The following is a 13037-nucleotide window of genomic DNA, read 5'->3' on the forward strand; positions in this document are numbered from 1 at the left end:
GGTTTATTTCCCCCCTTATTCAAGGGGCGGACGAAACAACGGGTGGGGGCGGGGAGCGCCGCGCCTGCGCACTGGAACCCGGTGACGACAGCGCGGAAGAGTAATTCCTATTGGCTGATTCGGGCAGTGCCCCATTGTGATGTCACAGCGGAAGTGAAGGAAAAAAACTCCTTTCTCCAACATCTGTGAGTAAAACACTTTCTTTTCTCCCCCTTTCCATTTCTTTTCTCATTCTCACCTTCAATTGGTCACTTGCAGCAACTGAAGGGAAAGGAAGTGAATCCAGGGAGAGTGCAGACTCTGGAAAGCTTGGCCCAGGTCTCTCTCTCTCAAAGACATTGACACCCTTTGCTCCCTCAGCTTGACACATTTATTTGTCTGGCTAAAAGGATGGTCTCTCGCCACCGGGGGTAGCAGCGCGGTTGGGTGACCTGCACGACTTCCTGCGGTTAGAGAAGAGAAAGTCTGAGTTAAGGTTGCAGCAGGGGAGTTTGAGAAAAGGTGGGGGATGTTTGTGACCATGTTTGAGGAGCCGTTCGTCGTGTGGGGGGAATGAAAAAGGAGAAAAATCTGTACAAACCGTATAGTTGATTGTTGGGAAGAATGTTTCCCGGGGTGTTTATTTGCTGTAACCTACTTTGATACAAGTTTGAATAAAATGCATTTTTTAAAAAAAATAATTAATAAATAAAAGGATGGTCTCTTTCCTGATGTTCACAATTAAAGGAAGAGAAAATGCTGGAAAATCTCTTCAGGTCTGGCAGCATCTGTAGGGAGAAAAAAGCTGACGTTTCAAGTCCGATGACTCTTTGACAAAGCTTTGGACAAAGAGTCATCGAACTCGAAACGTCAGCTCTTTTCTCACCCTCCAGATGCTGCCAGACCTGCTGAGATTTTCCAGCATTTTCTCTTTCGTTTCAGATGCCAGCACCCACAGTAATTTTCTTTTATCACAATTAAAGGGCTGGTTTCTCCAGGAGATGGCTGCTATTTAATGGGACAGTAAATTAATATCAGTTAGAGATATGTCTAGTAGTTTTAAATTAGATATATTATTTATGGTCTGTAATAAAGTACATTTACTATTATTTCTGGTTGTATAATATTGTACTGTCGCTATTTGTTCTTATTTCTTAAAAAAAAGTGGGCAGCACGGTAGCATTGTGGATAGCACAATTGCTTCACAGCTCCAGGGTCCCAGGTTCGATTCCGGCTTGGGTCACTGTCTCTGCGGAGTCTGCACATCCTCCCCGTGTGTGCGTGGGTTTCCTCCAGGTGCTCCGGTTTCCTCCCACAGTCCAAAGATGTGCAGGTTAGGTGGATTGGCCATGATAAATGCCCTTTGTGTCCAAAATTGCCCTTAGTGTTGGGTGGGGTTAATGGGTTATGGGGATAGGGTGGAGGTGTTGACCTTGGGTGGGGTGCTCTTCCCAAGAGCCGGTACAGACTCGATGGGCCGAATGGCCTCCTTCTGCACTGTAAATTCTATGATCGGCTTTATATATTTCCAGTCATCTCTTCCCTCAAAAGGCTATTAGTCTATGGCATTCTCTTCCACAGGGATCAGTGGAGTCTTTGGGTCACTGAATATATTCAAGGATGAGTTGGACAGATTTTTAATATTTCCTTTGTCATGTTTTTTTACCATTTTTAAAATAATGAATGCAACAGAATAACAGAAATATTGCTGGAAAATGGGTACAGTGTAGAACAACTGATACTTCCGCATAAATACAAGCAATACATTGCAGAATTAATTCAGAGCAGGATATTTGAGCGACCAGAGCCTCTAGATGAAATGCCAGATCAGTTAACAGGTTAACATAGTGAGCGGGGAAAGAGGGTAAAATTATATAAAAACAGAAGAATAACAATGCAGGGCGCATACCCCAAAATATTACAAAACACACTAACAGCAGAGTCGAATTAAAATAACATAGATGACGTAGAATCTCTATAGTGCAGAAGGAGGCCATTTGCTTCTTCAAGTCTGCACTGACCCTCAGAAAAAGCACTCACAGAGGCAGACTCCCCATCCTAGTCCCATAATCCGGTCCATTGATCATGGTCAACCCACCTAACCTAACATCGTTTGTGCGGAGGGGCAAGAATTCAAAAATCCCTAAAACAGTACTACAATGGAGAAGAAACATGGGAGGCCTGGCCCTCCCGAACTTGCAATACTATCACTGGGCAGCCACGGCCGAAAGAGTGAGGAGATGGGTAAAGGACCCAGACATGGAATGGTTGATGATGGCCGAGTCCTCGTGTACAGGAATGACCCTCCCGGCCCTCGCTACGGCAACACTCCCATCCCCGTCAGCACCAGTCCAGTGGTGGCAGCTACCCTGAGAACCTGGAACCAGATGTGGCAGCATTTCAGTATGACCGATGTGTCCTTTATGGCCCCCATCTGCGGCAACCAATCGGTTTGCACCAGCCATTCTCAACATCACCTTCAAGAGGTAGAGACAAGAAGGGGGAACACTGATGGTTAGGGACTTTTACACGGGAAATAGACTAGCGACCTTAGAGGAGCTGACGGATAGACTGGACCTACCAAACAGGGATGAGCTCCAGGTCAAAAACTTTCTCCGCAAGGAGACACCAGCATACCCAGAAACCCTGAGAAGCACAATGCAAGAGGAGTTACTGGACGCAGACAGTCTGGGGAAGGGAAACTGTGGGGACCTGTACGGACAACTCTTAATAAGGATGCGCTCCTTACTTGACGAAACCCAGGAAAAATGGGAGGAAGAGCGAGGGACGGAAATAGGGTGGGGACTCTGGAGCGAAGCACTGAACGGGACCAACTCCACCTTCTCCTACGCAAGGCGAAGCTTCATGCAGCTGAATGTTGTGCACAGAACATACCCGACAAGAACCCAAATGAGCAGGTTCTTCCCGGAGATGGAGGACAAATGTGAATGGTGCCAGGGGGGCCCGGCAAACCATGCCCACCTGTTCTGGGTATGTCCCAGAATTGTCAAATTCTGGACAGCATATTTACAGTTGAATTCTGGACAACCTATTTAGAGACAATGTCCATGGTTATGAGGGTGGAGCCGTGCCCACAAATGGCAGTCTTCGGGGTATCAGACCAGCCAGAACTATTCATGGGGAAAAGGGTGGACGCCCTTGCCTTTGCTTCTCTAATCGGCCGCTGGAGAATCCTGCTCGGCTGGCGATTAGCAGCACCACCCACAGCTCAGACGAGCTGGCAGACCTATCTGGATTTCTCCACCTGGAGAAGATCAAGTTCACCGTCCGAGGGTCAGAGGATGGTTCCCACAAAGTGTGGAGGCCATTCACCAACTTGTTCCAGGACCTGTTTGAAGCCAGCGGCCAATGGAACACTGGGGAGGGAGGTGGGCGTACGGGAGCCAACGGGATCACAGGGAACAGGCAGGAAAACGGGACGGGGGGAAGGGGGCTACTGGGACAAGGAGGAAGAAACAGAAACCAACTGACACAGAGACCAGAGAGCCCAGAACAAAAAACAAGAAGAGGAACCCCCAAGGGAAGGTGAAAAACAGGACAGGGAGTGCGCGGGGTGGAAGGGGGGAGGCCCATCAATGGGGGAGGGGGGGGGGGAAGGGAGGGCACCGTCCACTTGTAAATAACAGATAACTCCCATTGTACAGTGAAGGGCCAGGAAAGGACCCAGAAACGACAAGTGAAGGGGGCGGAGGGGAGGGACGGGAGATGGAGGGACCGACACAAAGGAAATTGACATGCACATTGTAATCGGCACAGTTACCCTGACTGCTTGGATAGTGTATAATAAGCATTGTCACAAGTCTGCGACTCGATGAAAAAGAGGTGAAAAAAACTGCTCAATCAAATCCCGCCTCAATTTAAAGTGTTCCTCATAATCCAGATGCGTTTCCTGTAATAAAGCGATGTCGACGTTCTCCTTTCGAAAAGAGAGGATCTTTTTCCTTCTGATAGGGTGATGGATGCCCCGTACATTCCCTGAGAAAATTTGCCGATTAACTGCCGCCATTAGTTAGGCGACAGAGAGACAGGAACAGATTTTCACACCACAATCGGGCGTGCGCCATTACCCCCTCCTCCAACTCACTTTACACCAGAGGCACCAAAGTCTCCCCAAACTGCTCCTTTCACAGATAAAAGCCCCGTCTGTACCAGAGTAGGATAAAGTCAACAACACATAAACCCTCCCATAATAACAAAAATACAAAAGAATCACCACCACAATAGACCCAAGGGGACATTCCTCAATAAGACTGAGGACCCGGAGGATTAATCCCACAGCCAGACTGTCGTTACCCTCAGGATACCTTCTCCAAAATGAGGAGAGGAAAAGTAACTTTTGTAAATTGTTTTTACAGAATATTAGAGGAGGAGGAATTACAGACAGAAATCTCAAACGTCACGTCTCAATCTGACTGAGTCTCTCAATTCCTTGGAACTGAATATCACCGGACTTTGAATCGAGAAGGAGAAATGTTTGTCTTTTCTGTCCGCTTCAAAACATCAGTGTGGCTGGAAAAGCCCCGAGACACACACACACCCGAGTGAGAGTGTTCCAGAGCACTGACTGTGGAAAGAGCTTTAACCAGTTACGCAGCCTGAAAAAACATCACACCATTCACAGTGGGAGAGACGTTACACGTGTTCTGTGTGTGGACGAGGCTTCAACTGATCGACAAACCTGGAGAGACACGAGGACACCCCCACCCTGGAGAAACAATGGAAATGTGGGGACTGTGGGAAGGGATTCTGGGTTCCATCTGCACTGGAAGCTCATCGGCGCATTCACACTGGGGAGAGGCCGTTCATCTGCTCTGTGTGTGGGAAGGGATTCATTCAGTTATCCACCCTGCAATTACACCAGCGAGTTCACACTGGGGAGAGGCCGTTCACCTGCTCTCAGTGTGAGAAGTGTTTCACTCAGTTATCCGTCCTGCAGACACACCAGCGAGTTCACACTGGGGAGAGGCCGTTCACATGCTCTCAGTGTGAGAAGGGATTCACTACTTCATCGAGCCTGCGGAGACACCAGCGAGTTCACACTGGGGAGAGGCCGTTCACCTGCTCTCAATGTGAGAAGTGTTTCACTCAGTTATCCGTCCTGCAGACACACCAGCGAGTTCACACTGGGGAGAGGCCGTTCACCTGCTCTCAGTGTGAGAAGGGATTCACTACTTCATTGAGCCTGCGGAGACACCAGCGAGTTCACACTGGGGAGAGACCGATCACCTGCTCTCAATGTGAGAAATGTTTCACTCAGTTATCCGGCCTGCGGACACACCAGCGAGTTCACACTGGGGAGAGGCCGTTCATTTGCTCTCAGTGTGAGAAGCGATTCACTCAATCATCCGACTTGCAGAGACACCAGCGAGTTCACACTGGGGAGAGGCCGTTCACCTGCTCTCAGTGTGAGAAGGGATTCCCTCACTCATCCGACCTGCAGAGACACCAGCGAGTTCACACTGGGGAGAGGCCGTTCATCTGCTCTCAGTGTGGGAAGGGATTCACTCAGTTATCCAACCTGCAGAGCCACCAGCGAGTTCACACAGGGGAGAAGGCGTTAACCTGTTCTTAGTGAGAGAAGGGATTCAGATATCCATACACCCTGCGGGAACACTAGAGAGTTCACACCTGGAAGAGGCCATTCCCCTGCTCTGAGCAGGGGAGACATTCAATGATCCATCCCAACGATGGAGACACTAGCGAGTTAATTCTGGGGAGAGACCATTCATCTGCTCTCAATGTGGGGAGGGGTTTTCTGATTCATCACATCTGTTGTGACTCCAACAAGTTCACAATAAATTACAGATGTTGGCTCCGTTGTTATTGTTTCTGCTCTCACTGACATCCAGGACTGCATTTTGTTCATTCTGACATCTGGTGAATGGTGATGATTGGAGGGTTTCTTTCTGCTGGACCGGCCGGTCTAACACCTCTGCCTCCGGTGGGCTGACCATTTTTGAGCCTCGTTGCGATTACCTGGTTCCAAGTTTGACGAGGAGCACAGAATGAAAAGGTGTTTGCACGTTGGAAGATATTTAGTTCCCAAAGCAACCATGTTGCCATGAAGATGGGCTATGGTGGTTACATACTTCATTTGTCTAATTTATCTGGGTGGTTGTCGCAGAAGGAGACTGTCATGGTATGAGGGGCAAGTTGTCTGTGGTAGATTGGGAAATGACAATAAACATATCACTGAAAGTGGCAACGCAGGTGGATAAGGAGCTAAGAAGGCAGGTGGCATGCTTGTCTTCATTGGTCGGGGCATTGAGTATAGAAATTGGCAAGTCATGCTGCAGCTGAACAGAACCTTAGTTAGGCCACACGTGGAATATTGCCGACAATTCTGGTCACCACATTACCAAAAGGATGTGGAGGCTTTGGAGAGAGTACAGAGGAGGTTTACCAGGATGTTGCATGGCCTGGAGGGGATTAGCTGTCAGGAGAGGTTGGATAAACTCGGATTGTTTTAACTAGAGCGACGAGGTTGAGGGACGACCTGATAAAAGTTTACAAAATGATGAGTGGCATGGACAGAGTTGATAGAAGCTTTTTCCCAGATGACAGAGGTTTAAGGTGCAAGGGGCAAAAGTCAATTACCAGGTGACATATGGGCAAAGTTTAGCCGAGATGTGCGAGGGACGTTTTTTACACCGAGGGTGGTGAGTGCCTGGAACTCGCTGCCGGAGGAGGTCGTGGAAGCAGGTACGATAGTGACGTTTAAGAGGCATCTTGACGAATACATGAATAGGATAGGAATAGACGGATACAGACCCTGGAAGCACAGAAGGTTTTAGTTTAGACAGACATCATGATCCGAGCAGGCTTGGTGGGCCGAAGGGCCTGTTCCTGTGCTGTACTGTCCTTTGTTCTTTGTATGACGATAGACAATAGACAGGCAACCACTCGCATTTTATTTACATAAAATATTGATTCCTTTAAGAAGCAAAAATTAAACAGCAAAATGAAGCTATCGTGGCTACCAAGAAAAGTTAAAGATTCCATTAGATCAATGGAGGAGACTCATAAAGTGGCCCAAATAGTAGTGAGCCTGAGGATTGGGAATTTGTTTTAGAATTCAGCAAAGGACCAAGAAACTGATAAAGAGAAAATAGAATATGAGAGCAAACTGGGGAAAACACAAAAAACGACTGGAAAAGCTCCAATAGGAATGTGAAAAGGAAAAGATTAGCAAAGACCAATGTGGGTCCATTCCAGACAGACAGGAGAGTTTATAATGGGGAATAAGGAAATGACAGAGAAACTAAACAATGTGTGTCTGTCTTCACAGAGGAAGAGACAGAAATCATCCCCAAAACACGAGAGAACCAAGGGACCAGTGAGCACGACGAACTGAAAGAGATTAGTATTAGTGAAAAAGTAGCACTGGAGAAATTAATGGTATTGAAAGTTAATAAATCCCCAAAAGCTGACCTCTCCATCCCAGAGTGTTGAAAGAGGTGGCTGTAGAGATAGTGGATACATTAGTGATCATCTTTCAAAATTCTATAGATCCTGGAATGGTTCCTGCAAGTTGGAAGGTAGTAAATGTAACCCCACTATTTAAGGAGAGAGAGAAAACGGGAACCACAGACCCATTAGCCTGACATCAGGAGGAGGGAAAATGCTACAATCTATTATAAAGGATGTGATAACATACGAATTAGGAGCAGGAGCAGGCCACTCGACCCCTCGAGCCTGCTCCACAATTCAGTAAGTTCACGGCTGATCTAATTGAAACCTCAACTCCACAGAGGCTCCTTTGAAAATAAATCTTGGGAGAGCCTAATAATATTTTTTATTATAAAAATAATCTTTATTATTTTCACAAGTAGGCTTACATTAACACTGCAATGAAGTTACTGTGAAAAGCCCCTAGTCGCCACACTCCGGCACCTGTTCAGGTACACAGAGGGAGAATTCAGAATGTCCAATTCACCTAACAAGCACGTCTTTTGGGACTTGTGGGAGGAAACCGGAGCACCCGGAGGAAACCCACGCAGTTTTGGGGAGAACGTGCAGACTCCGCACAGACAGTGACCCAAACCGAGAATTGAACCCGGGTCCCTGGAGCTGTGAAGCAACAGTACTAACCACTGTGCCTCCACGCCACTGTGTCAGTTATGGGGAACAAGGAAATGGCAGAGGAGTTAAACAGATATTTTGCATGAGCCTTTATGGTGGAAGATAAATCGAATATTCCATTAATACGAAAGAATACGGAGGGAGCAATTAAATGCCATCACTGGAGAAGTTGTATTGGACAAACCGATGGGGATAAGATATGTCCCCTGGATGGCTGCATCCTCGGATCCTAAAAGAAATGTCTACAGAGATAGTGGATGCATTGATTGTAATGTTCCAAACATCCTTGGATTCTGGAGAAGTACCAGAGGATTGGAAAACTGCCAATGTGACAACCCGCCGATTCAGAATGGGAGGGAGGCAAAAACGAGACACTATACGACGATCAGCCTAACATTTATTGTTGAAAAAAATGTTGGAATCAATTATTAGGAAGTAATAGCAGCACATTGAGAAAATCATAATCTAATCAAGCAGAGTCAGCATAGCTTTGTGAAAGGGAAACTGTGTCTGACTAATTTATCAGAGTGTTTCGAGGAAGTTTCAACCAGAGTGGATAGAGGGGGACCAGTAGATGTGTTGTATTTAACCTTCCAGAAGGCCTTTGACAAGGTACCTCACAAAACATTAAGTCATGAGATAAGAACACATGGGGTTGGCGTGGATAGAGAATTGGCTAATGAGCAGGAAACAGCGATTGGGGATAAGGGGTTCTTTTTAAGGTTGGTGACCTGTAACCAGTGGGGTTCCACAGGGATCAGTGCTGGGACCGCAACTGTGTACAATTTATATTAATGACTTGGAGGAAGGAAGCAAACGTACTGTGCCCAAATTTACAGACAACACAAAATAGATGAAAAGGCAAGTTGTGAGGGGGATACAAACAGTTTGCAAAGAGATATTGAGAGGTTAAGCAAGTGGACAAAAGGTTGCCACATGGAGCATAATGTGGGAAAATGTGAAGTTCATTTTGGAAGGGAGAACAAAAGAACAGTATTATTTAAATGGCGAAAAACTACAGAAAGCTGCAGCACAAAGGGACTTGGGGGAACTTGTGCACGAAACACAGAAAGCTAGCAGACAGGTGCAGCAGGTAATCAGGAAGGCTAATGGAATGTTGGCCCTGATTCCAAGGGGGTTGGAGTATAAGAGTCGGGAAGTCTTGCTGCAGCTGTACAAGGTGCTGGTGAGACCACATCTGGAGAACTGAGAGCAGTTTTGGTCCCCTTATTTAAGGAAAGATATTATTTCATTGGAGGCTGTTTAGAGAAGGTTCACTGTGATGATCCCCGTTATGGAGGGATTGTCTTCGGGGCAAAGGTTTAACAGGTTTGGACTCTACTCATTGGAATTTAGAAGAATGAGAGGTGATCTCATTGAAACATCCAGGATTCTTAAGGGGTTTGACAGGGTAAATGCGGAGAGGATGTTTCCCTCATGGGAGAGTTGACCAGAGGGCAGAGTCTCAGAATAAAGAGATGTCAATTTAAGACTGAGATGAGGAGGAATTTCTTCTGAGAGTCTTTAGAACTGAGAGAGTTGTGGGGACAGAGTCCTTGTGTATATTTAAGGCTGAGATAGATTTTTTATCTCAATTTGTTTTTTTAAATGTAAATTTAGAGTGCCCAATTCATTTTTTTCCAATTAAGGGACAATTTAGCATGGCCAATCCGTCTACCCTGCACATCCTTGGGTTGTGTGGGCCAAACCCATGCATACACTGGGAGAATGTGCAAACACCACATGGACCGTGACCCAGAGCCGGGATCGAACCTGGAACCTTGACGCCGTGAGGCAGCAGTGCTAACCACTGTGCCACCGTGCCGCCCGGCTGAGCTAGATTCTTGCTCAGTCAGGGAACCGAGGATTATGGGGAAAGGGCCGGAAAGTGAATGTGAGGAATGTTGGTTTCAGCCATGATCCTGTTGAAATGTGGTGCAGGCTGGAAGGGCCGAATGGCCTACTCCTATTCCTTATGGTCTTAGTGTGGTCTTATTCCCACCTACCCCTGATAAACTTTCACCCCCTTGATTTTCAAGAATCTATCCATCTTTGCCTCAAAAATATTCAAAGACTCTGCTTCCACTGCCCTTTGAGGAAGAGAGTTCCAAAGTCTCCCAACCCTCTGAGAGATAAAGTTCTCCTCTGCCTTAAATGGACAAGTTATTACTTTTGAAGTGACTCCAATTTCTAGATTCTCCCACAAGAGGAAACATCCTTTCCACAGCCACCCTGTCAAGGTCCCTCAGCATCTTATACGGTTCAATCAAGTCACCAAACCTCCATCGGACACAAGCCCAGCCTGTCCAATCATTCCTCACAAGACCAGCCTCCAATTCCGGGTATGAGTCCAGTAAACCTTCTCTGAACTGCTTCCAACACATTTACATCATTCCTTAAATTAGAGTAATACTGTACACAGTGCTCCAGATATGGTCTCACCAATATAGTACATACAACATACAGTGCAGAAGGGGGCCATTCAGCCCATCGAGTCTGCACCGACCCACTTAAGCGCTATCCCCGTAACCCAATAAGCCCTTCTTAACTTTTAGATCACTAAGGTCAATTTATCGTGGCCAACCACCTGACCTGCACATCTTTGGACTGAGAGGAACCCGGAGCACCTGGAGGAAACCCACGCAGACACGGGGAGAACGTGCAGACTCCACAGACAGTGATCCAGTGGGGAATCGATTCTCGGACCCTGGAGCTGTGAAGCCACAGTGGTATCCACTTGTGCTACTGTGTACAACTGAAGCATAACCTCCCTACTCTTGTCTTCAATTCCCCTCACAATGAACAATAACATTCTAATAGCTTTCCTAATTACTTGCTGCACCTGTATACTCGCCTTTTGTGATTCATGCTCGTGGACATCCAGATCCCTCTGAGTCTCGGATATCTGCAATCTCTCAGCATTTAGATAATAAACTTTTTTATTCTTCTGCCCAACATGGACAATTACACATTTTCCTACATTATTCTCCATTTGGCAGATCTTGTTTCACTCATTTAACATCTACCTTTTTAACCTCCTTATGTCCTCTTCATAATTTACTTTCCTGCTTACTTTTGTATCATTGAAACATAGGAGCAGGAATTGGCCATTCAGCCCGTCGAGCCTGCTCCACCGTTCAATACGATCATGGCTGATCATCCACTTCAATGCCTTTCCCCACACTATCCCCATATCCCTTTGTGTTATTGGGATTCAGAAATCTGTCAGTCTCTGCTTTAAACACACTCAATGACTGAGCTCCCACAGCCCTCTGGGGTAGAGAATTCCAAAGATTCACATCTTGTAGATCTCTGTAGATCAAACCATTGCCCCGTCCTATTCCCGTATCCGTCAGTTTATTTCCCTGAAAAGCCCATCTAATTTCCTTTGGGAGACTTTCCATTATCTCTGCTTCTACCCGCATCGTAGGAAGTGGCTTCCAGGTATTTCCCACTTTCTTCAAATGCAAACGAGTCTCAGTGAGCACAGAAAGAGGCCATCCCGCCCATTGTTCCCATGCTAGCTCTTTGAATTAACTAATTAGTCCCATCGCCCGGCAAGTTTCTTTTCCTCCAGAATCTGTCCAGTTCCCTTGTGAAAGTTACAGTGGAATTTCCTTCCTGCACCATTGTGAGGCAGTGAATCCCAAAGACTCGTTCTTTTTTAAATCTAATAATTTCACGATACACTGTGTTTGGATTTTCACAGGGGATTTGAAATGGAGAGAAAGACATGGTTGTTGCACAAAATCAAGACTCAGTCTTTATGAATGATCTTAGTGAGTGGGCAGAGTGTGAAATGTCCAGGTTTGCGGTGCCAAGATGCACACGTCCCAGGGGCTGTGCCAGGGGGGGGCACCCTGCCCTATACCTGACCATTCGGGGGCCTCCATGGCCCGGGAACCCCTCCGGTACCGTGATGCCTGGCCCATGTCTGTGTGGGGCCAATACTCATCGGCGTCCATGTGACCGGCTATGGAGTCGCTTAAATCAAGCTTTGCCTTTAGATAGGGGGTCCTTCCCGTTAACGGGATGGAGATTGGCCTTAATCCGGCCAGTGGGAATAGGCCGGTTAGATCAGAAACCGTTTGCCTCTTGGTGCCCAATTTCGGACTCTCCTGCGATCTAACTGGCGCACTTGGATTCGCGCCTTGCGCATCGTGGCCATTCGATCGTGCCCCGATTCTCATTTGCTGTAAAAATGTCAAAGGTTAATTGCTGTGTATAAAGAAAGTGCAATAAGGACAAATGTACTGACAAGAGAGACCTTCAAGCTCTGATTAGCCTCAACATTTGAAACTGTATGAATAAGGGATTGTAGAGAATCAGATAAAGGGATAGTATGAAACAGTTCTATTGTATTCCTGTCTGAGATAATGAGAAGGTGTCAGTAATTGGGGATCCAATTAAATTAATCTAGTGACCAAATTGACCAATTATCATGTTACAACAGACCCAACTCTGACGTGAGGTAATGGTCACTTTGGGGATAAAAGTAGAGGTTCTGAAGATCTTCCTTGCTGGCCAAGTACTGAAGACTCCCGAGGTCGAGTTCCAAAGAAATTACTGTCAAATGAGGAGCCAGACTCCAGAGGCTGAATTCTACAAGAATTACTGTCAAAGGAGCCAGAGAGGGTTACGCTTCTACAGACTGATCACCCACATGAAGTTGGAAAAGTCAATGTGTTAAAGTTATTCAGTAAACTTTTTTCATTTAATAAACTTATTTTTAAATTTACTATCCAGAGAATTTTGATTTTGTCTTAATTGGTTAAAGTCTTGTCTGAACCAAAGTGAATTTATTAAATCGCAAGTTGGGTGTGGCTCAAATCAATTAAGTTCCAGATAACAAGATCAGATAACATAAACCTTCAATTAAAAAACTTACATGTCTATAGCGCCTTTCACAACCACAGAACGTCCCAAAGTGCTTTACAGCCAATGAAGTTCTTTTG

The 13037-nt window shown here is 46.2% G+C and overlaps 1 long non-coding RNA gene and 1 pseudogene across 1 annotated transcript; both read left to right on the forward strand.

Annotated features, from left to right (window-relative positions):
* Positions 1-17: 17 nt before the first annotated feature.
* Positions 18-12820, forward strand: LOC140406205 (uncharacterized). Its single transcript, XR_011939083.1, has 2 exons — positions 18-185; positions 12536-12820. It is a non-coding gene; the product is annotated as an uncharacterized lncRNA (long non-coding RNA).
* LOC140406206 (uncharacterized) lies at positions 4440-5819 on the forward strand (annotated as a pseudogene).
* Positions 12821-13037: the final 217 nt, after the last annotated feature.

This window comes from Scyliorhinus torazame, unplaced genomic scaffold, assembly GCF_047496885.1.
Source record: "Scyliorhinus torazame isolate Kashiwa2021f unplaced genomic scaffold, sScyTor2.1 scaffold_359, whole genome shotgun sequence".
Taxonomy (NCBI): Eukaryota; Metazoa; Chordata; class Chondrichthyes; order Carcharhiniformes; family Scyliorhinidae; genus Scyliorhinus; species Scyliorhinus torazame.